Below are 23,030 nucleotides of genomic sequence, written 5' to 3'. Positions count from 1 at the left end.
GAATGAAGGTATTGTTGGTGGTATGTTTCGTAGACATATGTAGGGATTCTTGCTAAATTTTCTGTGTCAAGTTTTTGAACAGATAACATGTATAATGTTTTTTAAATTTTACTAGAGGATCTTTGGGTGTTTACATATTACTTGTCCAAGACTGTACAGAACACCAAGTGTCATCAGTGTTATTTCCATGCATTACCTTTGTGGATGTTGAAATTGGAGATTCAGTGTGACTGCCTGTGTGTACTGTGAGTGGAGTGGAGCGGAGTGGAGTGGAAAGGGTAGTGGGGTGAAGTGGAGTAGGGGGAATGTGGAGTGGAGCAGAGCTGAGTGGAGAAAATGTGGAGTGAAGTGGGGTGGCTGGAGCAGCGAGGAGTGGGGTGGGTCGGAGTGAATGTGTATTGAAGTGGAGAGATTGTAGAATGGAGTGGATAGGACTGCTATGTGGAGTGGAGTAAATTGGATAAAATGTGAAGAGGAGGGATTGTGGAGTGGAGCGGAGTGGAGTGGAATGGAGGAATGTGGAGAGGATGGGCAAAGAGTGTACTGGAGTGGACGGAATGTGTAGTTGAGCAGAGAGAATGTGGAATGAAGTGGAGTGGAGTCTAGTGGAGAAAAAAAGAGGGCAATGTGGAGTGTAGTGGAGGAATGTTGAGCGGGGGTGGAGCTGAGCAGAGCGCAGTGGAGCGAATGTGAGGGCGGAGTGGAGTAGAGTAGAATGATTAAGGGAATGAATAATTGTTACCCAAAACTCCTTCCCCCCCACAATATTAGGTCCATGAAATAAGATATATAAACATTTCATCACAAATTAATTTTTATAGGTAATTTTGTAAATCTGTAATTCATAAAGGATATTAAAAACAGTGCCCTCAGTATATATATATATGGTGCTTACTGTACCACCAAACAAGTGCTTGATAAGCGTTTTAACACCTGACTAATTTGGGGGTCAGATGGTCCAGCTCTGTGACTTGGACGATGACGTGTATAGTCATTCTATCCTGATGCCGTTGATCATGGCTCATGCCTTCAGTCACTGGTTTGCCTGGTCCAGACTCAATTATTGACAGGCTGTGGTATATATGGGTTATTACTGACTGCACTCCTTAAACAACACTCGTCGCTTTATGGCTGAAATAATGCCAATGCAACGTTCAATTTTAACTCACTCACTCCTTAAACAACATTCACTCACTGAACCCCACACACACTCCCCCCACTGAACCTGCCCGGCAACACTATTGTCACACAGGCATCCAACACTTGAATATAGCAGAAGATAAAGTTGAAAGGAATCCTCGATGCAAGGCAGGTGGTAACCCTGCAGTTAATAATAGACTGAGAATGTCTTTCATCTTGGTTTATGACATACAAGTGATGTGAAAATTATTCAGAGGTTATAAAACCAGTGTGAAATAATGTATTTTGAAAACACTGAACAGACCAGGTGTCTTGGACAAAAAACATCTTAACACCAAACAATCTTGGTGAGTGAGTGAGTGAGTGAGTGAGTGAGTGAGTGAGTGAGCGATATAATCTTATATAATGAAGCATATTCAGCAGATCCTGTCATGGATGTAAATTTTTCTCATGGAATTCAAAGAAAAGATTTTTTTAAATTTAAACAAAACAATTGAGATGAAAAGAATATTTGTGATACTCGAAGTTGTGATTCATCCGTTGCTTGATGCTGGAGAGATTCAAGTCATGTCAGAACATCCTAGTTGATGTAACCTTGTGATTGTGTGCTCGGATTCCAACTAAATATATTCCCCAGGATGCATCGTTTACTGCAGAGAGGCGATATCTACTTACATACATAACATATAGCTACGCGATAAATCGCAAACAACAATGAAGAACAAAGTGTGGTTTATTTCACGATAAAACATTGTTCTGTCATGACATCATTTCTGGAGATTCGAGATTATGCGGGAAATATCCACTTGTGCATAAATTGGAATTCTCCGACATTGCGATTCTATTAAGGGAGTCCTTAAAGAGGCTGTACATAATGTTGATATCTCATATAAGAAATAAACGACTCATGGTGCAAGGAACATAAATCTTTATGATGGCAGGGAATTAAAACACTGAGCCGGAGTTTGTGTTTCGTTGTCATAGGCATAATTTAGTGAGATTACTTACAGGTTCTGTTGTTGCCATGTTGAAAGATGAGCAGGTTTGTTACTCAGATCCTCTTGTTCCCTACAGAGATTCAGTGACTGTGACCCCTCCTTGCCCCCATATGTCTGCCTCCAATGGGGATTTAATTACCCAATGTCTGCTTCCCAAGGGGATATCAGTACCCAATGTCTGTCTCCCTGTGCAGATTTCAGTACCTAATGCCTGTCTCCCAAAGGGTTTTTAATAACCAGTGCCTGTCTTCCCTTTGGGATCCCAGGATGGCATAGGTCTCTAATACCGAACACTTGTCTTCCTTTGGGGATCCCAGGATGGCATAGGTCTCTAATACCGAACACTTGTCTTCCTTTGGGGATCCCAGGATGGCATAGGTCCCTAATACCGAACACTTGTCTTCCCTTGGGGACACCAGGAAGACAGAGGTCCCTAATACCGAACACTTGTCTTCCCTTGGGGACACTAGGAAGACAGAGGTCCCTAATACCGAACACTTGTCTTCCCTTGGGGACACCAGGAAGACAGAGGTCCCCAATACCGAACACTTGTCTTCCCTTGGGGACACCAGGAAGACAGAGGTCCCCAATACCGAACACTTGTCTTCCCTTGAGGACACCAGGAAGACAGAGGTCCCTAATACCGAACACTTGTCTTCCCTTGGGGACACCAGGAAGACAGAGGTCCCTAATACCGAACACTTGTCTTCCCTTGGGGACACCAGGAAGACAGAGGTCCCTAATACCGAACACTTGTCTTCCCTTGGGGACACCAGGAAGACAGAGGTCCCTAATACCGAACACTTGTCTTCCCTTGGGGACACCAGGAAGACATAGGTCCCTAATACCGAACACTTGTCTTCCCTTGGGGATACCAGAAACGCATAGGTCCCCAGTACCATAACACTTGTCTTCCCTTGGTATCCCAGGAAGACAGAGGTCCCCAGTACCTGAAAAAAGTTTTCCCTTGGGATACCAGGAAGGCATAGATCCCCAGTACCAAACACTTGTCTTCCCTTCGTATCCCAGGAAGACAGAGGTCCCCAGTACCTGGCACTAGTTTTCCCTTGGGATACCAGGAAGGCATGGATCCCCAGTACCTAACACTTGTCTTCCCTTCGTATCCCATGAAGACAGAGGTCCCCAGTACCTGAAAAAAGTTTTCCCTTGGGATACCAGGAAGGCATAGATCTCCAGTACCTAACACTTGTCTTCCCTTCGTATCCCAGGAAGACAGAGGTCCCCAGTACCTGGCACTAGTTTTCCCTTGGTATCCCAAGCCGGAACAGATCCCCAGTACCCAGTATTTACATTTATCAGAGAAGTTTTTGCTCTTGGTTTAAACATATTTTAAATTAATTACTCTCCATTACAAGTATTTGAAACTGGGTCTAGTTCACTATATAGAAACATAATGGAAAAACTCTATAAGTACAACCTAGTAATATTCAAGACTTTCAGTCAAGCAATACACATAATTTCAGAATATCCTTTGCATTACTTAAGTCATAATGGTGCAAATCTATTGGATACCAAAGTAAATAAGTGGACATACTTCAGGATGGTGGAATCAACACTAAAAGTGCAAGTTTTGTTGCACTACCACTAAGAACTTAGTTTATATCAAACCCTTAGATATAATAAAACAATGAAACACATGGACATATGAAAAAGTAGTGCAGTTGATCTTCCCATGGATGTCCACAAGAACAAGTAGGGTTTCCTGAAATATGTCGTTCATATTCATGAGCCTTCAAGTTGCGGCAGCCAAGTCGTTGTCGGGAGTGCACTATCTGACCAGGGAGACTATTCAAATACTATATAGACTCCCTGATCTGATAGAACCTGAATTTAAATCAACATAGGGTTGGTTGATCGTGTTTATTTGTACTATGAGCCTTTTAAATGTCCCTTAATTTACGGCTTTAATGACATAATCTTGTTTAAGGTGTTTGCAGTTTACATGACCATATATAATACATTTATTAATTACTATCATATTTACTTAAATAATTGATTAAACAGTGAATTTGTATATACATCTTGATATATCTAATTGATCATTGACAGGGTATTCATTCATAATAAAACTAAATATCAACTTTTTTTACTTTTTTTTCTTATTGTGGAATTTAGCTTCAGTCGATCAAATCTGTACCAAACAAAGTAAATCCTCAGGTTTGTAAACACAAGAGGTGGATTGTTACGCATAACTTGTATGCAGCCGACATCATTCAAAATTATCAGTGTGACTTTCAACAATATCAGTGAATGTGCTCTTGTGTCACTGGATTGTCTGGTCCATCATTTTGACTGTCTGACTCAACTGTTTACAAGTGACATGCAGCCATCCTATGGCAGGAGAACTGCTGTGCAGCGTCCGGCAGCAAACACTAACAATCTTATGCAAATTGTGTGAGAAGCAGGCACTACCATAAGGGCAGGACATCCTTTCCCTTCTCTTGAACACCTGGTGTCATCACTGAGTATCAGCAATCCATTTATATAACGTGGCCATTATGCCTAAAGAAATCTGTTTCAGCAGATAATAGAGACTGTATCCTCTTGCATTGACGTTTTATATATACTGCAATTGTAAGGGGAAAATATCTGATTATCAGAAAAAAAATTCCACTTATGAGATGACTAGTAAAGACAAGATATGATGATGTGTTATGAAGATATATAAGAATTATATTATTTCCTTTCAAGTAACAAGACAATGTGACCATTGATAACACAGTCATATCTCCCTGCTGACAACAGAAGACGGGGACAGTCACACAAACAACGTACCTCAGGTTCTCGCACATTCCTTTTCAAAGGAGAATCTGTATTTTGTTATATTTACACAAAGGTTGAACTTCCCACCCTGTGCACAGCTTCTTCATAGAAACTGTGATGTAATCATTCAGGATAGCTTTTCCTTCAGAGACACAAAGTCTGATTACTATAATCTGGTGAAAAGAATGAATTGCCATATCACAGAGTAACACCTATCTACCAAGTACCCAAGTTGTCTGACACCTGCCTACAAGCCTGTCGTCACACCCACAACACCTATCTTCTAGAAGACTGTCTGACACCTGCCTACAAGCCTGTCCTGACACCCACAACACCTATCTTCTAGAAGACTGTCTGACACCTGCCTACAAGCCTGTCCTGTCTGACACCCACAACACCTATCTACTAGAAGCCTGTCTGACACCTCCAACACCACAAAGCAGAGATACAGCCTATTCCCTTCAGTCAATGAGAGATAAAAAGCAAAAGCAAAGTCACCATGGGCCCGTGTGCGAAATACGCTACAGCCCAATGGGACACAAGTAAGGTCGGCAGATGGCTATACAAAATTCAACCCAAGATCCACCAACAGTGATACTCATGTGCAAATGGAAGGAAAGTTGAAGTAGCCATCTCGCGCCTCAGACTCGGTCACAAACAGCACCATGATAAGGTATGCCCATCTTGCAATCAGCCCGAACCCATTGCTTACTTGTTACTGGAACGTCAAGACCCAGGCTTTGTTAAAACAAGAATTGCAGTTAGATCCGCTATCTCCTAAAACCAAGAGACTTAATAGCAAAGGCAGAACTAACTATTTCTGAGAGATGGACAGCTACTCTAACGTATATAAACAGAGCAGCCAAAGATCAGAAATGAAATCATATCAATATACGAAAAATAGAAATCTTATCAACACAAAAACTAAAATAGATCTGTGTACCCTACTCACACACATCCCACATAGGGACAGGTCAGCCGAAAATGTTGAGGCAGAAGGCGACCTCTTAAAAACTTAAAGCAGGAACAAACTCAACAACAGCAACAACAACAGCAACAACAGCAACAACAACAACAACACCGCCCCACTACCCTGCTGTCTAACACTTGCTCCAGACCTGCCAGGAAGACCCCTGACTAAAACTTATATACCGGTACTCATCAAATCCCTTTTGACAACGGTGGTACAAACTTCATTTCTTCTCAAAATTGTAATATTCATTACCATAAGCTCCAGAAACCCCTGATTGGCATATCACTGGCTCATACAAGGAGAAACTATTCCTGACAACATCTACAATACACTTGTTCCAAATCTAAACAAACTATTACAATAGAAAAAGAACCATGCACATAGATCAAGTTTACTGTCAGGATGGCAACAGCCATGATATCGTGGTCCCATGACAAGGTACATGTGTGTCTGTGGAGGTGTACGGGTGTGGGGTATTGGGTATAGAGCTTATGAGGAAATGGTCACCAAAAAGGACCGTGATAAAATACTAGGGCTGGGATGAGTCCAATTTTAATACCCAGGTACCCACCACCCTATTACCCTACCCTACCCTACCCTACCCGGAACCCACTGTAGGTCTCAGGAGATGTCTCAAAATGTCTGATTGGGAACTTTTATAGCATAGCCCTGGCAAAACGTATTTAGATACATGTATTAAACAATCTGGTCATGCATACACTGAAGTCGACTTAAGTTATATCATTATTCAACCATATGACAAGTCAGAAGAAATGGGTGCATAGTCAGAAAGAAAAGCAAACATTTGTGACTTGTAGTGTAACCATAGAGTTCTAGATAATTTTAGTCATTAAACAATATATCACGTGACTAACCATGGGTCCGGGTAGTCCTGTGGTTACCCGGATCCTACTCAGTAAAGAAAAGAAAATGCAAAAAAGGGTTATTTTTCTTGTTAAGTCCACACCTTTATAATGACACGAGGCCCCGTGACCAGGCGTGTGTGTATGGAGGGTAACAGAAGTAACAACAAACATGTGCCACTCAAGGAAGCTACTACCACAACTCCTCTAACATTCCAATCACTCACCTGTAAAGATGTCCAATCTGTAATGTAATTATCCACAGCAGTAATCCTCTGTCAGTGTCCCCTGTGGGTGTAAATGCGTCCTATCAACTCCCTTCAGCTCTACAGTGTGCAACACAACACAGACAACCTGGTCCTGCGTACACACTCCGACACAAACAAGGCCACACCTTGCCCGGACACACACACCTCAACACCACTGACAGCCTGGCACGGAACTGGCTGGCCTAGCACATCTCATCCCAGTAGAGACAGTTGCCAATGTTTGAAGACAAACTCCTAGCTACTTCAACAGATCCACAACACTACCACAGAAGGGCGAATGAACCTGGTCGTCTTCACTGCAGCTTACCTGTCTAAACGAGGTGAGTGAGCTCTCTGTGGATCCAGGTAAAGGTGTACAGTAGCCTCCGTGCGACTCAGCGAGAGACGATCGTCAGGCCTGGGTGAGTTTCAGACATCTGCTGTCTATACCATGGGAAACTGTACACTGTGTAGAAGAGAGCTGGAGTGCCTATTAACAATAGGAAGTTTTGAAAGGTATATATGTTTCTCATCTGAATACATACACAATTTAGCGTGTTGCGCATTAGCATTTTATAACTGGAATGTGAGATTTACATGGCCGATTTGATTTAATGTGTGAACAGAGAGGACTTGTCTGAATAAAATACATTCTTTCTGATAGTATATTTCATTATTATGGACATTTGTCGTTTTTTCCATGACACATGACATCACATTGGAATGTCTTCAAAATGGACTGCTGCGCAAGATGGCTGATGGGGCATAAAGTAGTTATCACTCAATCCCCAAACTGCTGCACCATATAGAAGTATTGGATTTATCAACATCAAATATTCTAAAGAGAGAAGTATTGTTTATATCTCCAAGTATATTGATAGACCTTAGTATTCCTATCAATACTTTTTTGTGCTGGAACTGTTTCATCTTGTAATGTCCAAGATAGATGATTCATAGCATATACTCCCAAATATTTGTATGAAGTGGTAGTTTCTAAGGTATAGCCTAAAGTCACATCACAGCAGTCAGCAATAATGCAGTCACATCACAGCAGTCAGCAAAAATGCAGTCATATCACAGCAGTCAGCAAAAATGCAGTCATATCACAGCAGTCAGCAAATATGCAGTTATATCACATCAGTCAGCAATAATGTAGTTCTATCACAGCAGTCAGCAATAATGCAGTTATATCACAGCAGTCAGCAATAATCCAGTTATTTCACAGCAGTCAGCGATATTCCAGTTATATCACAGCAGTCAGCAATAATCCAGTTATATCACAGCAGTCAGCAATAATCCAGTTATATCACAGCGGTCAGCAATAATCTAATCTGAACCAGTAGAACCAGTGACTGAGAGCGTGAGAACCAATCTAGGTCATCAAGTGAGTGAGTGAGTGAGTGAGTTTGATTTTACGCCGCTTTTAGCAATATTCCAGCAATATCACGGCGGGGGACACCAGAAATGGGCTTCACACATTGTACCCATGTCGGGAATCGAACCCGGGTCTTCAGCGTGACGAGCAAACGCTTTAACCACCAGGCTACCCGACCGCCCTAGGTCATCAAGACACAGTGACACACAATCAGCCAAGTCACTGAGCCTGACGACCCTATCAATTTTAGTATAGGCTACTGAAGATCAATCTTAACACTAAAACAACTGTGTAGCAGTCTGACATCATCAAGGGGTTGTTTATCGGTTGTTTAGCTGTTAGCAGTACTTTTTACACTTAAGACACTGTCTACAAACTGAAAAAGCTGGAAGAATGATGTTGGATTATAAACAGAATCTCCCCCTTGTGTCTTTTGAAATAAAAAATACCAACACTTGTCAATAAAAGTTTAAAACTCCTCGGCATGCCTCGGAGTTTTAAACTTTTATCGATGTTGATATATTTCATATCGAAAGACACTTAGGTGAGATTCTCCATATCTCATCCAAGTAAAGAATAAAATATTTTAGCTGAGCAAGACATATGTAAATAATTAAACAAACAAGTGAGTGAGTGAGTGAGTTGGGTTTAGCACCGCTTTTAACAGTATTCCAGTTATATCACGGCGTGTCAGCTTAATGTGGGAGGAAAACCCGAAGTGATGCAGGTCCCAGACGTTTACCACTTCGGTGAAACCCACGAGCACGGGTATGGTGCTGACAAACCTAGAAACATAATCGGGGCGAACCGTGATTCGAACCCACAATTATAGGTTTCTGGCATGCCCAAGGCACGCAACTCTGCACAGCAAATCACGGCGCCTTAGACAACTGGGCCACCCGTGCCCCCTTAACACAAACAAAATTAACTGAAGAAAACATTTACTTCTACACAACTATGGACACAATGATAAAATATCTTGTGAGGAGGTCCACAATCAAAATATCTGTTAACATTTTCGCCAGTTCAAGGAGCTGTTGGTGAAACAGACCCAACCTACCCTTAGCAGCACCTCCCCCAAACCACACCCTACATTTGAAGAAACAAGGGCAGGAAATAGAGGAAAACTCTTGAATAGAGAAGTACACAGAGTGACACTTAAGAATAAAATCTCTGCAGTCCTGATGAGATCATATGTTGACAGAAATAGTATGACAAAAGCAAAAAACACTCAACTGACAGGAGTGACATCCCTAAGGGATCCATCATAATATTCTTTGGGGGTGTCCAGGTGGTTGATTTGGGTGGGTGGTGGAGTTAAGGGGGTGGGGCTGATGGGGGCTGGGATATTTTTCACAGAACAGGACATTTTTGTTCAGTCACTGCTTCGAAGCACACCATTTTTCTGGGAGCCAATTTTTTTATTGTTTTTAACAACGCATGTAACATGAACAACATTTTTTAGAGGGGTAAAACTTGACAACAAGTGTTTCCAATTTTTTAAGAGTGAGTTTCACTCCGCTTTTAGCAATATTCCACTAATATCACGGCGGGGGACACCAGAAATGGGCTTCACACATTGTACCCATGGTGGGAATTGAACCCGGGTCTTTGACAAGTCTTTCAAGAATATCAAATGTTCTGTCCCTAAGCTTGAGAACATGGCGAGTTGAAACTCACTACACTGATTGTAGCCACATAGACACGGCAAGATGGTGGACTCCTGACAGTTTACTTCTCGCTTTAAGTCACCATTTAGTGAACACCTAAAGAGGTGCCAGTACTGTCGGGCTCATTGTGACAGTCACCCCTGACCGGTAGCATTGTCCACTCCAATGTCCGACCTTTGTTGGTTTACCCTACAAGAAGATAATGACACATGTAAACACAGTGTAATCAGGCATGCCAGCTGGAACACTATAAACCATGTGGTGGGCTGAACTTGACCGGTTGTGACACAGCCAGAACATGACCAGCACTCCCCTCCCATGACCTCTGTACAGCAAAGCACTTCTTTTTGGACTGGCTCCTGACTGTATATGAGTAAGTGTGTGAGTGAGTGAGCTGGGTTTAACACCGCTTTCAACAGTGTTCCATTTATATCACGGCGTGTCAACTTAATGGGGGAGGAAATCCCGAAGTGATGCAGGTCCCAGACGTTTACCACTTTGGTGAAACCCACGAGCACAGGTATGGTGCTGACAAACCTAGAAACATAATCGGGGCGAACTGGGGTTCGAACCCACATTCATAGGTTTCTGGCATGCCCAAGGCATGCAACTCTGCACTGAGAATCACGGCGCCTTAGACGACTGGGCCACCCGTGCCCCCCTGACTGTATATGCCTGGCAACACATTTATGATGTGCAGACACTGACCTATTCTTAATTGATTTTTTGCTTAAGATTTTTTTTTCTTTAATGCTCATATTACCATTGCAGGGTAACAAATTTAATTATGGGGGATTTATTTTCCAACATAATTAAAAAAATAATTAATAATACTAAAACTTGAAAATCTCATCTTGAGCCTTTTATCTTAATGAAATGACAATTATCATACATTACGATTTAAAGTTAACTGATCAACTGTAGAAGATGAAATATACAAGTATAAATAGTTTACATTTATTTTCAGTTGGATCAGTATTGACCGATGGTAGCTTATTGCTTGTCATGTTGATCAACCAACGATGTATCAACATAAAATATTAAACATTTAACTATGTTCTAATTTCAACATCATTGTGATCTTCAATCACTGACAATTATTTTTGTTTAAATCAGGATCTCACATGTATGAAATTACATTAATTCACCTTCACATGCACCCCAAATTTCATTCCATCCACCTGTCTTCCTTGTCATGTCATTCAACTAACTTTCAATGTTTTATCAACCTTAAATCTGAAATATTGTTGTAATTTTGATGTCTAAGCTGACTCTAAAATATAACTAAAGTACGGCTGGGACAAGTCCAAATTTACTACCCGGGTACCCACCCCCCTATTACCCAACCCTACACGGGTACCCACTGTTGGTCTCAAGAGAAAGGTACAAAATTTCCGATTGGGAATTGTTTGACCATAGCCTTGGCAAAACATATTTAGATACATACATGTATTAAACAATCTGGTCTTAAATACACTGAAGTTGACTTAAGTTTTATCTTTATTCAACCATATTAAAAGTCAGAAGGAATGGGTGCATAGTCAGAAAGAAATTTGAACATTAGTGACTCGTAGTGTAACCATAGAGTTCTAGATAGTTTTTGTCATTAAACAATATATCAAGTGACTAACCACAGGTCTGGGTAGTCCTGTTGGTACCTAGGCCCAACTCAGTACCCACCGGACCCGGGTACCAGAGTTACCTGTCCCAGCCCTAGACCAAATCCCCATTAAAATTCACCCCTCCATAATTCACTTTAATGTGCCTAAATAGGCCATACCTTTTATCTTCATAGGTTTACAAATTTTTGCTAACCAATAAGCCTGGGTTTATATGAAAATATATTGTGTAGCTTTAATATTTCTTATTTGATCTGGCATGAAGTTGTTTCCTTGGTCTTCTTATCTTTTAAATAAATGCATATACTGAGCCAAGTACATGAGTAGATGTATTTACTTACTTTATTTCTGGTTTTTTTAAGTGGCAAGAGCATATACATGTATACAATATATTTGATATTATTACTTTTAAAAGTTGGGCGATCACTCTTCGATGCGTCAGGAAAAAGCCTTCTCTTGATACATTTTTTATTGTGAAAATTATTGTGACAAATAAAATAATGAGCTAATGCACAAATGTTTTGTTATAAATTTCAACCTTAAACCAAGCCGATTGGTTAAATCTAAACAAGCAAAGTGTGGTTTAATGACATGGCAACTTAACTGGAGATGATATAAAATACTTATTGCACAAATAAATTCATCTGACACACTAAACAAAATGAACAGTTCATCTTAAACGTTATGATTAGTATGTCCTTTTACATATTTGAAACTCATGCAAAATAAATAATGGTCAGACAAAATAGTCTGAAGGAATACTGTCTGCAAATGCTTTGTGCATAAAATAAAATAAAACATAAAAAATAATTTCTGAACTTCTTGTTTAGTGCCCACTTTTTTCTGGTCCACAATTCCAAAATCTTTCACCCAAGTAAGAAAAGAGGGTTGGCCTTATACAGTTTAACACATCAGTAATGGATATTGGTGCAACTAGTTTTCATTAACCAATGTTTGTTTGTTTGTTTTTAACGCCGCACTCAGCAATATTCCAGCTATATGACGGCGGTCTGGACCAGACAATCCATTGATTGACAACATAAGCATCGATCCACGCAATTGGGATCGATGACACTCATCAACCAAGTCAGCGAGCCTGACCACCCGATCCCGTTAGTCGCCACTTACGACAAGCATAGTCGCCTTTTACGGCAAGCATGGGTTGCTGAAGACCTATTCTACCCCGGATCTTCACGGGCCACATTAACCAATGAATAAATTGGAGTAAATAGTAATTGTAGTAGGTGTTACAGAGGAATATTTACCCATGGATAGCATTTAATACAAGTGTTATAAATAAAAGCGACAAAATCCTTTCTATAATCAAAAGAAATCTCTGCTTAAAGTACCTATAACAGACTTGAGTAGAGTACATACATTATTACACAGAGCAGACTGGATTATCATGCCCTCTCACAACAAGTACCATGAGTGTTGCTGCACTGATCTCCACCCCTTGAGGTCAGTCTCCACCCCCTTGAGGTCAGTCTCCACTCCTCTCTGAGGTTTGTCTGCACCCCGAGGTCGGCTAATAATAGAACCTGGCATGGGTGTAGCGGTACAGTACAAACAAATACTACTATGATTCAAAATGACAACTTTTATCAACTATTTAAACAGGTGCTCTTTATTCATACAGGTTATACACAAGAAATGCTTCACATACATGGAATGTCTATGGCTCTGTGTCACACAGGTAACTGAACTGAGAAACGTGTTGTATAAAGGTAAATAAGGCATGATAACGTTTTTATCTTACAAATGAGCTTATACCCAAAAGTAAAAAACATTAAAAGATTATGTTTTACTGGAACTATGCTCTTCCTATCATTTTATGTTTCTAGTTTCTTCAAAACATATGGAATACTTTCATATCAACCCAGCCCCCAAAATGAAGTTTTTATATTTTCAGTATGACACTTAGCATTATGAGTGAGTGAGTGAGTTGGGTTTTCCACCGCTTATTCCAGGAATATTCCAGCAATATCATGGTAGGGGACACCAGAAAATGGGCTTCGCACATTGTACCCAGGTGGGGAATTGAACCCAGGCCATCGGTATGATGAGCAAACAGTTTAACCACTACACTACCCGACTGCCCCTTTTCGCATTGTGAGCAATAGAATGTGTAAGGTAAGCAATTAAACATGTCTGACTTATCCATCCTAATACTGACCTATCGGTTACAGATTTATTACTAACCAATGACTTTGGTAGGATGACATAGACCAAAGCATTTGTATAGCTCAGCATTGCATATTTTATTTGGCACGAAGTTGTTTGGGTGGTTGGTTTAACTGTTAATTCTATTAAAAGTACATGATTTAAATATTAGTGAGTGAGTGAGTGAGTGAGTGAGTGAGTGAGTGAGTGAGTGTGTGAGTGAGTGAGTGAGTGAGTGAGTGAGTGAGTGAGTGAGTGAGTGAGTATGATTTTAAGCCACTTTCAGCAATACTCCAGCAACATCACAGCAGGGGACACCAGAAATGGGCTTCACACATTGTATCGGCATGACGAGCGAACACTTTTACCACTAGGCTACCCCACCACCCCAGTTCTGTCAGATAGGCATTTCTTCTTTATAAGGCTAAAAAAAATCAGTCTTGTTACTCAGGCACCGCCTGCATCATCATAGAGTCGCATGTTTCGTTTTTATTTCCAATTTTGAAAAAATATATAATCCTAATGCTTAAATACAATGCAATCCAATATAGCATCCAGTTACTTCTCTTTACATGCATACTGCTTTACTGCACATCTTGTGTTATGGTCATGGCGCCAATAGGAGTTTGTATGCTTGTTGATGCCAGGTTGATGGTACTAGTTTAAACAAGCAAAAAAACAACAACAAAAACACTACCTCGCCACACCATAGTTTCAAAAGTCATTGCCTGAGAACCCATTCTTTAATTTTTTTTTAGCCTGACATGTTTGCAGTGACCATAGACTACCTACATCGCCATGGAGCATTTATTATTGTAAAAGTTAACAGATACTTTTCTATTAGTTTTTTGCTTTATTTTTTAATGCATCAACTATTGAAGGGTTGACAAATTAATTTAAAACAAATTAGATATATTAATGTTTCATTTTCTGATTGTAGGTTTTGACTTCAGTCTGTAAACAGAAAACTAAACAGCTTGTCATCTTTGTTAATACACATCAGCCAGGGTGAAAGCTGTCATTGTCAGTGCAAACCTGATACTGGGCCTTGAAAGACAGTTGCCTGTTTGGAGATCTTCTAACCAAACACACATACCCTCATCCGAACAGTTGGATCCATGGACCATGTAAATAACTAGTGCTCCTTAAGATACTGTAGTTTGTGAACACGACAGCTCATGTCAGTCATAATTAATGTGTTTAAGTAGCTCACAAAATACAATCTCCAAGCAAAAAATAATAGATTTGTACAAATTATTTTAACAAATATACTGAATTTGTTATATACATTTTTCAAACCGACAATTAGAATGAAAAGAGATGATATTCTGTATCACTATAATACTGTACAAAAAGCGTTCTGTCCTGACCTCTCTGAGCATGTACAACAACTTATTACAGGTTGTACCTGTGGTAGGAGACAGCTACAGACCCTTTCTCCAGGTGAACACAAGTGTCTCATTGTTTTTGGCTGGGTTTTCTAAGTGGTTTCATTGCAATATGACGACATAGAAAACTCGTTCCCATGCCCTGTCCTTTTAACACATGACTCTCAGTAAATGATCTGAATTCAAGACCAGCCAAGCGTGTGCAGGTTTTGTGTGTCTCTGACCCTGTCTTGCATTACACAGTGTCATTCTAGCCTGAGCCTCGTACCTGCGTCACAGCTAGATCCTGTCACACTTATCTTGTCAACACTAGAACATCATTCACACAGACTTTCTTATAACAGACCTCTTTACTGTGGACCTTTCGAATAAGCACCTCTCCAATTAAGACCTCATTAGTGTGGACCTTTCTAATGAGGATCTCGTTAACATGGACCTCTGTTATATATAAGGACCTGATTAATATGGACCTCTCTAATAAGGACCTCCCTACTCTTGACCCGATTAATGTGGACCATTCCAATAAGGACCTCATTGACCTCTCTTATATGAATTTCCCTACTCATTAAACTGGACCTTCTTATTCTGGACCTAATTACTGTGGACCTCCCTCATAAGGACATCATTTATGTCGACCTTGTTAATCCAGACCCCAAGTATTGTTGACCTGTATAACAAGGCCATAAATAATGTTGACTTCCTTACTCCCAACCTTATAAATGTGGACACGCCTAATAAGGATATGATTAAAGTGGACCTCCCTATTCTGGACTTCAATAACATGAACCTCTTCATTCCAGAACTCATTAATGTGGATTTTCTTATATGGACATCATAGATACAAACTCCTTACTACTTTACCCATTATTGCTGAATGCTTCATCCTGGATCTCATTAATGTGGACAGCCTTTGTCACCTATGTCATCTCACAAAGCGCAATCTCATTAAAATCAGACCTTAGTCCTCGCTATTGCTAAACAAAGATCTGAAGACATCCGATTAGGGGTCACGTCAGAGCGACCTTTCATCCGCCCAATCAGAGCGTCGCTTACCAGATTATGAAAGTGACAGTCGGAATGTGATTTCTAATCATACAACCTCGAAAACTTTAACACGGGGTATTTCGAACGATAGTTACGGGTTTAACGACTGAATCCATACAATCTCGACCATCTATTAGCCATTCCAGAATGTTCTTTTGTTAAGGTTTCAAATTTTTAATCCAGAATTTGTCAAGATATGTTTCAAAGCATAGTCGCCAATTTGTAATTAGTGCCGTAAAGCACGAGAAAGGTGCCTTCTGATTGGTCATTCCATTGGTCAGTCAAATTTCGCGCAAGGTCGGCCTGACGTGACCCTTAATGGGATGTCCTCAGATCTTTGTTCAGCGGTAGCGAGAACTACGATCTGATTTTAATGAGATTGTTCTAAGATTCCACAGGAATGCCCAGAGTGATGGAGGTACCTACAGGCACAGGTTTGATTCCGACAGGCCAAGAATCATAAAATCGAAAATGCAAAATACCAGAATACAAAACCCATTATTCTCATACTCTGTTTTAATAAAGTTAATATATACATATGGAAGCATTAATATAATCCCACAACAAAGAAATATAACTGATTTCTCAACATAACACAGATAACAGTTCAATGTTTCCCACACATATAATATATATGACACAAATAGCATTGACTTAACAGAACAGTGAAGTACTGGTATAATTTGATCCTACTTGGACACACAGACCTGCACCCAAGTGGGTACAATTATGTCGTCATTTCTCACCTGAACGACCCATGCCTGGCTGGATGACAATACAGACGTATTAGCCAGGTCACTGGATACAGACTATTTCGGTACTTGGATGGTTTGGCTTCGATGATTTCTTCATGTCGGATCTTTCTTCCCACATCAAGGAGGAATTGATTTAGTCTGTGTGATCAAGTTTAGCAACAATCACATCACAGCCATATGCTATGGTTGAGGTAGCAAAAAATAAAATTACAGTCGATTTGCATTTTTCTAGATTCTTAGGTAATATTCCATTTTGATTTTATAGGAAAGGAGCAGCTGATGTAAAATGGGTTCAATACACGGGCTTGATAGCACCAGAAGCAAAAAATGTTTTCAAACAAAAGCATTTTTTTTCAGCTTTACAAACATTCATCAATACTCATGCATTAGAATACAAACAAATCCATTTTTCTCATTCTCTAAACTGCTTATAATAAGTAAGTTAATTATATGTGAAAGTATCAATATCTAATAATTTTTCAAAACAGAAAGCAGCTCAGTGTTTTGGCTGCTATCCGGTGTAGAATAGGTCTTCAGCAACCCATACTTGCCGTAAAAGGAGACTATGCTTGTCGTAAGAAGAGACAAACTGGATCATGTGGTCAGACTTGCTGACTTGGTTGATGCATGTCATCATATCCCAACTGCATGGATCGATGCTCATGGTGTCAGTCACTGGATTGTCTGGTCCAGACTCAATTATTTACAGACCCCCATCATAGAGCTGGAATATTGTGGGGTGTGGAGTTAAAAAATAAACAAATGAAACAAATCATGTGTTGACAAGTGTTATCATCTTCATCTGGTAATACCTCTTAATGATTAACTGTGGCTACAGTTGGTAAATTATGCACATATTCTCACGGGATGGGAGAATCAATCCAAATTTCACCATAAGCCTAATTATTTATGTATCTGATGGCTGCTTGTTACAATCCCTTTGACCATTGACTATGGGCACGGTTCCATTAATCTGATGTTAGCATCCCGGCGTTGCCATGGTTTTTGTTCGTTTAACGCGCACTCAGCAATATCGCAGCCATATCACGTCCGTCTTTAAATAATCGAGCCTGGACCAGACAATCCAATCATTGACATTGTGAGCAACAATCCACCTTGTCGGGTATGTTATTAGCTACTGGACTAGTTCTTCAAACCTTACGGGTGACATATTCTCGCGTTAAAACAAGAACAACTTCGTCATGTGATTAAACCTACGGTAGTCAGTAGTATTACGCTTTGGAGATTTTATGAACTGGTGGCACCATTAAAAGGACAACAGATTCTGGGAACTCCCAGATTATACCCCCTGGGGGTGGATTCTGAGAAGTCCCCAAAATCTACCCCGGGGTAGATTCTGGGAGCTCCCAGAATCTACCCGGGTATACTCTGAAGGGAGGTTGATTTTGGCTCCTTGCACCGGGTCCATCATCACCTACCTTGATAAGTGAGTGAGCGAATATGGTTTTATGCCGCTTTTGGCAATATTCCAGCAATATCACGACAGGGGACACCAGAAATGGGCTTCACACATTGTACGTACCCATCGAACCAGGTCTTCGGTGTGACGAGCGAACACTTTAACCACTTGCTACCCGACCGCCCCCCTTGACAAGTAAGATGGGGGAAGGAAGGGGTGGGGGTGGGTACCGGGTAAGAATAAAAGGTTCGCAGCAACTTTATATCATTGAGGCGACTAAATGGATCGAGTGATCAGACAGTGACATAGTTGAATCCATGTTGTATCCCACTTGTGTGGATCGTTGCTCATGATAGCAGTCACTGGATTGTCTGATCCACACTCGAGTACATGTATTTACAAACCGCCGTCATAGAGATGGAATATTTCTGAATGCGGCGTTACACAACAAACACGCGTAGTGATCTACACACCTGTGTCAGGCAACATCAAGGCGAAGGCAGGGACGCTGTGACTGATTAAAACGTCCCTGTGTTTTTGTTGGTTTTTTTAACGCAGCACTCAGCAATACTCCAGTTATATGACGGCGATCTGTAAATTAATCGAATCTGGTGATCACTGTGTACACCAGATATAAATCTTATTATAATATCTCGTCATTTACCTCACTGGCCATGCTGATTTATAGTTATTCCGTAATGTAAAGTGTATAGGTAATAGTTTTAGCACCGACTACAGAAAAGGGAGGAGCACATGGCCAGCACTCCCCTCCAATGACCTCTGTACAGCAAAGCACTTCTTTTTGGACTGACTCCTGTCTGTATATGACTGAGTGAGTGAGTGAGTGAGATGGGTTTAACACCGCTTTTAACAGTATTCCAGTTATATCACGGCGTGTCAGCTTAATGTGAGAGGAAAACCCGAAGTGAAGCAGGTCTCAGACGTTTACCACTTCGGTGAAACCCACGAGCACGGGTATGGCGATGACAAACCTAGAAATATAATCGGGGCGAGCCGGGATTCGAACCCACAATTATAGGTTTCTGGCATGCCCAAGGGACGCAACTCTGCACAGCGAATCGCGTCGCCGTAGACGACTGGGCCACCCGTGCCCCGGCTTGGACCGGATGTATCATCAGTTCATGATGGGATTTAAACCTGAAAGTATATTCACTTGAACAGATAGTTTCTGTACTCCAAAGTGAACCGTATTGTACTTCTTCTGTCGGTGAAAAATGTTCATGTTTCGTCAGTCGACAACTTCTATTTGTCCGGGATACAATATCTGGTACAGAAACAATATGGAATCCTAGAAGGGACATAATTGTTTTGTCGCATAGTCGCGCTTTGGTTAATTTTGACTCTTTTTGTTTGTTTTTGTTTGTAAGGGCGACAACGCGACAATGTTCCTTCAAGGATTCCATAGAAACTTCTCCAATAATTCAGTTCTTGATAGTAGAACATATTATCGAGACCGCCTCCGTGGCCTAGTGGTAGAGCGTCCGCCCGCCGCGCATACCAAAATACGTCAAAAGATGGTTCTTGTTGTTACCCTGCCTGGCGCTTGGCATTAAGGGGCTAAAACAAGGTCTGGTTGGCTCTGAGTATACTGTATATCTGAGTGTGGTATTCATGTTAAACAGCGAAATGGTAGCTCAACGGGCTAGCACTATAAAATCGGCACTAGTCTGGACTAGTACAAACAGACAAGCGACGTTAAACTCCATTTCATCATACCTCATAAAGACCATTAACATACATGTTGACCCAAAAGTGATTACTATGATGTGTGACAAGCGACAAGCTAATTATTTGAGTAGTACCACTCCAGGCGTATTTTAAGTTTGTTCTCTTTCTTTATAATAAACCAAGTCATATTAGTGCCGAAATGCTTAAACAAATAACAGATGGTATCAGTTTGATGGAAGTATATACCAGGTGCCCCAGGCCAGCCATCTCTAGTGGGAGGCTCAATGTGCCATCATATAGACGGCAATAAGGACGATATGGTTTGGATGTTCAATGTTGGTTTAATGACACACTGACCCACCCCGCCAATTACCCAACTTGCTTACCCCGGTCGTACCAGGCCCCGCCCCGCTAACACCAACATTCCTTGCATTCAGTCACATACCTCAGGTTGTCTGTTTTTACTTCATTGTTATATTCTTTTTATGGTAACACAGGTTCGCTTGCTTGTGGCTATTAAGTGTTGATGATATCCATTGTCACTCAAGATGTTTTCATTGATTAGGAATATATGGCACGCCGCCGGTGAGATATCCCATCTACAGAGCGCAGTGTAAATGGACGTCTCGATGTGTTATGTATTCAGAGATGAAATACTTCATTTATTCAAAATATAAAAGGGATCGTTCGAGTGATATGACACAGTTACTTTCATTTTCCGGAAATCCGCCTCATCAAAATATGGAGTGAAACAACAAGTATATTCTTTTGCTGTGACGCGGCGACCATGTCCGGTCTAAAACACAGATCCGATATAAAATCATGAAGATCACTAAGAAAATACAGAATGAATGCAACATTGTTCTTGTCAATTCATGTTTTTCTTATATAATGCAGTGTGAAAGACTGAGTTTTTTTAAGTTGAGAAAAGGGATGTTTATTTATCCCTTGTTGATTCCGAGTTTCTAGTAACGATTTGATATCTTAGCACACGGGGCGGTGTATAAACATTAAATCATTATGATGACGTCACAATTATGATGATCCTGAATCAGGAATCTCTGGCCATTCTGAACGTGCACTTTAAACAAGTAAAACTGACGCAGCTATAGGTCATTATGCATTTATGCAATTAAAGAGAAATAATTATTATGTATCAACTTTAACACTCGATTTACAAATTCTCATATTTCATAAGGTGAAACATTCCTACATGACAATAAGGATTTATTTTCTTAATCATGTTTTTCAGACTCAAAAAGAGCCACGGAAGTATTTCCTTTTTGTTCAATCCCACTGTACAGTCAGCCTAAACTAAACTGTTTGAACTAAACTGGCTTCTTATTGGCCCGTGTTTGAACTAAACTGGCCTGTTATGGGCCCGTGTTTGAACTAAACTGGCTTATTGTGGGTCCGTGTTTGAACTGAACTGGCTTGCTGTGGGTCCATGTTTGAACTAAACCTGCTTGTTGTGGGTCCGTGTTTGAACTAAACTGGCTTGTTGTGGGTCCATGTTTGAACTAAACCTGCATGTTGTGGGTCCATGTTTGAACTAAACCTGCTTTTTGTGGGTCCGTGTTTGAACTAAACTGGCTTGTTGTGGGTCCATGTTTGAACTAAACCTGCTTGTTGTGGGTCCGTGTTTGAACTAAACCTGCTTGTTGTGGGTCTATGTTTGAACTAAACTGGCCTGTTATGGGCCCGTGTTTGAACTAAACCTGCTTGTTGTGGGTCCGTGTTTGAACTAAACCTGCTTGTTGTGGGTCCATGTTTGAAATAAACCTGCTTGTTATGGGTCCGTGTTTGAACTAAACCTACTTGTTGTGGGTCCGTGTTTGAACTAAACCTGCTTGTTGTGGGTCCATGTTTGAACTAAACTGGCTTGTTATGGGCCCGTGTTTGAACTAAACTGGCTTTTTGTAGGTCCATGTTTGAACTAAACTGGTTTGCTGTGGGTCCATGTTTGAACTAAACCTGCTTGTTGTGGGTCCGTGTTTGAACTAAACCTGCTTGTTGTGGGTCAATGTTTGAACTAAACCTGCATGTTGTGGGTCCATGTTTGAACTAAACTGGCTTGTTGTGGGTCCGTGCTAGACAGAAGTTTACTGAAACCTACGTTATCAACACACCACACAACTAAAATAATAGTTATAGCCTTTATTCCCGTCATACAACGTCACCAGAAAGTCTATAAACTAGACGTTATTTAACCAAAAGAAATAGAAGAAAATGCACCAACAGGAAGTGACGTCAGCAGAAGAAACGTATTTCTTCTGCTGATGATTATTATTTTGTGGTGTGTACTAACTACTGTTTCGGTTGCGATCCATGACACAACTATAATATTGTCAGGAACAGGCCTCTGTGATACAATAATAATATTGCTGACAACATCCGACAAAGGACCTGTCGGACACTTATTCTTTCTTATAAAGTCATTGTACGGCCGCTTCTTCCAATATGCTGGAATGATGTGGAATAAACGGTGACTTGACCCTGCCCTTGGCTATCTATGGCTTTCATCAAATCTATACGAAGAATAGCCAATCCCAAGTACAACCTCCTCCATCACCATCCTCCAGCCAGGATACTATCCTCTGTACAGTCTTAATCTTACATGTATTTCAGAACAATCCCGAATTGCTATGTTTTTGGTTTATTTATTTATTCATTTGTTTGTTTGTTTGTTGTTTAAGGTCGCACTCAGCAATAGTCCAGCTACATTTCGTGTATATGACGGCGGTCTGCAAATAACAGAGTCTGGACCAGACAATCCAGTGAGATACGTTGACAAGCATCAAACAAGTCAACGAGCCTGACCACCCGATCCCGTTTGTCGCCTCTTACGACAAGTGTTGCTGAAGACCTATTCTAACCTGGTTCTTCACGGGAATTGCTTTG

The 23,030-nt window shown here is 40.7% G+C and overlaps 1 protein-coding gene across 4 annotated transcripts in view; it reads right to left on the bottom strand.

Annotated features, from left to right (window-relative positions):
* Positions 1-7,448, bottom strand: part of LOC124133942 (PH domain leucine-rich repeat-containing protein phosphatase 2-like) — a 62,917-nt gene extending 55,469 nt beyond the window's left edge. For 3 of the 4 annotated variants that reach the window (XR_007221749.1, XR_006861008.2, XM_046498537.2), the window contains exon 1: positions 6,986-7,359. The gene's annotated coding sequence lies outside the window, so the exon portion shown is untranslated. Of the gene's footprint in view, positions 1-6,985 lie in introns of all 4 variants that reach the window. The other variant, XM_046498538.2, reaches the window with a different exon arrangement.
* Between the last annotated feature and the right edge of the window lie 15,582 nt (positions 7,449-23,030).

Source organism: Haliotis rufescens, unplaced genomic scaffold (genome assembly GCF_023055435.1).
Source record: "Haliotis rufescens isolate VD_foot unplaced genomic scaffold, xgHalRufe1.0.p SCAF_17, whole genome shotgun sequence".
Taxonomy (NCBI): Eukaryota; Metazoa; Mollusca; class Gastropoda; order Lepetellida; family Haliotidae; genus Haliotis; species Haliotis rufescens.
The sequence above is the reverse complement of the archived record's forward strand: the minus strand, read 5'-3'. Positions and strand labels throughout refer to the sequence as shown.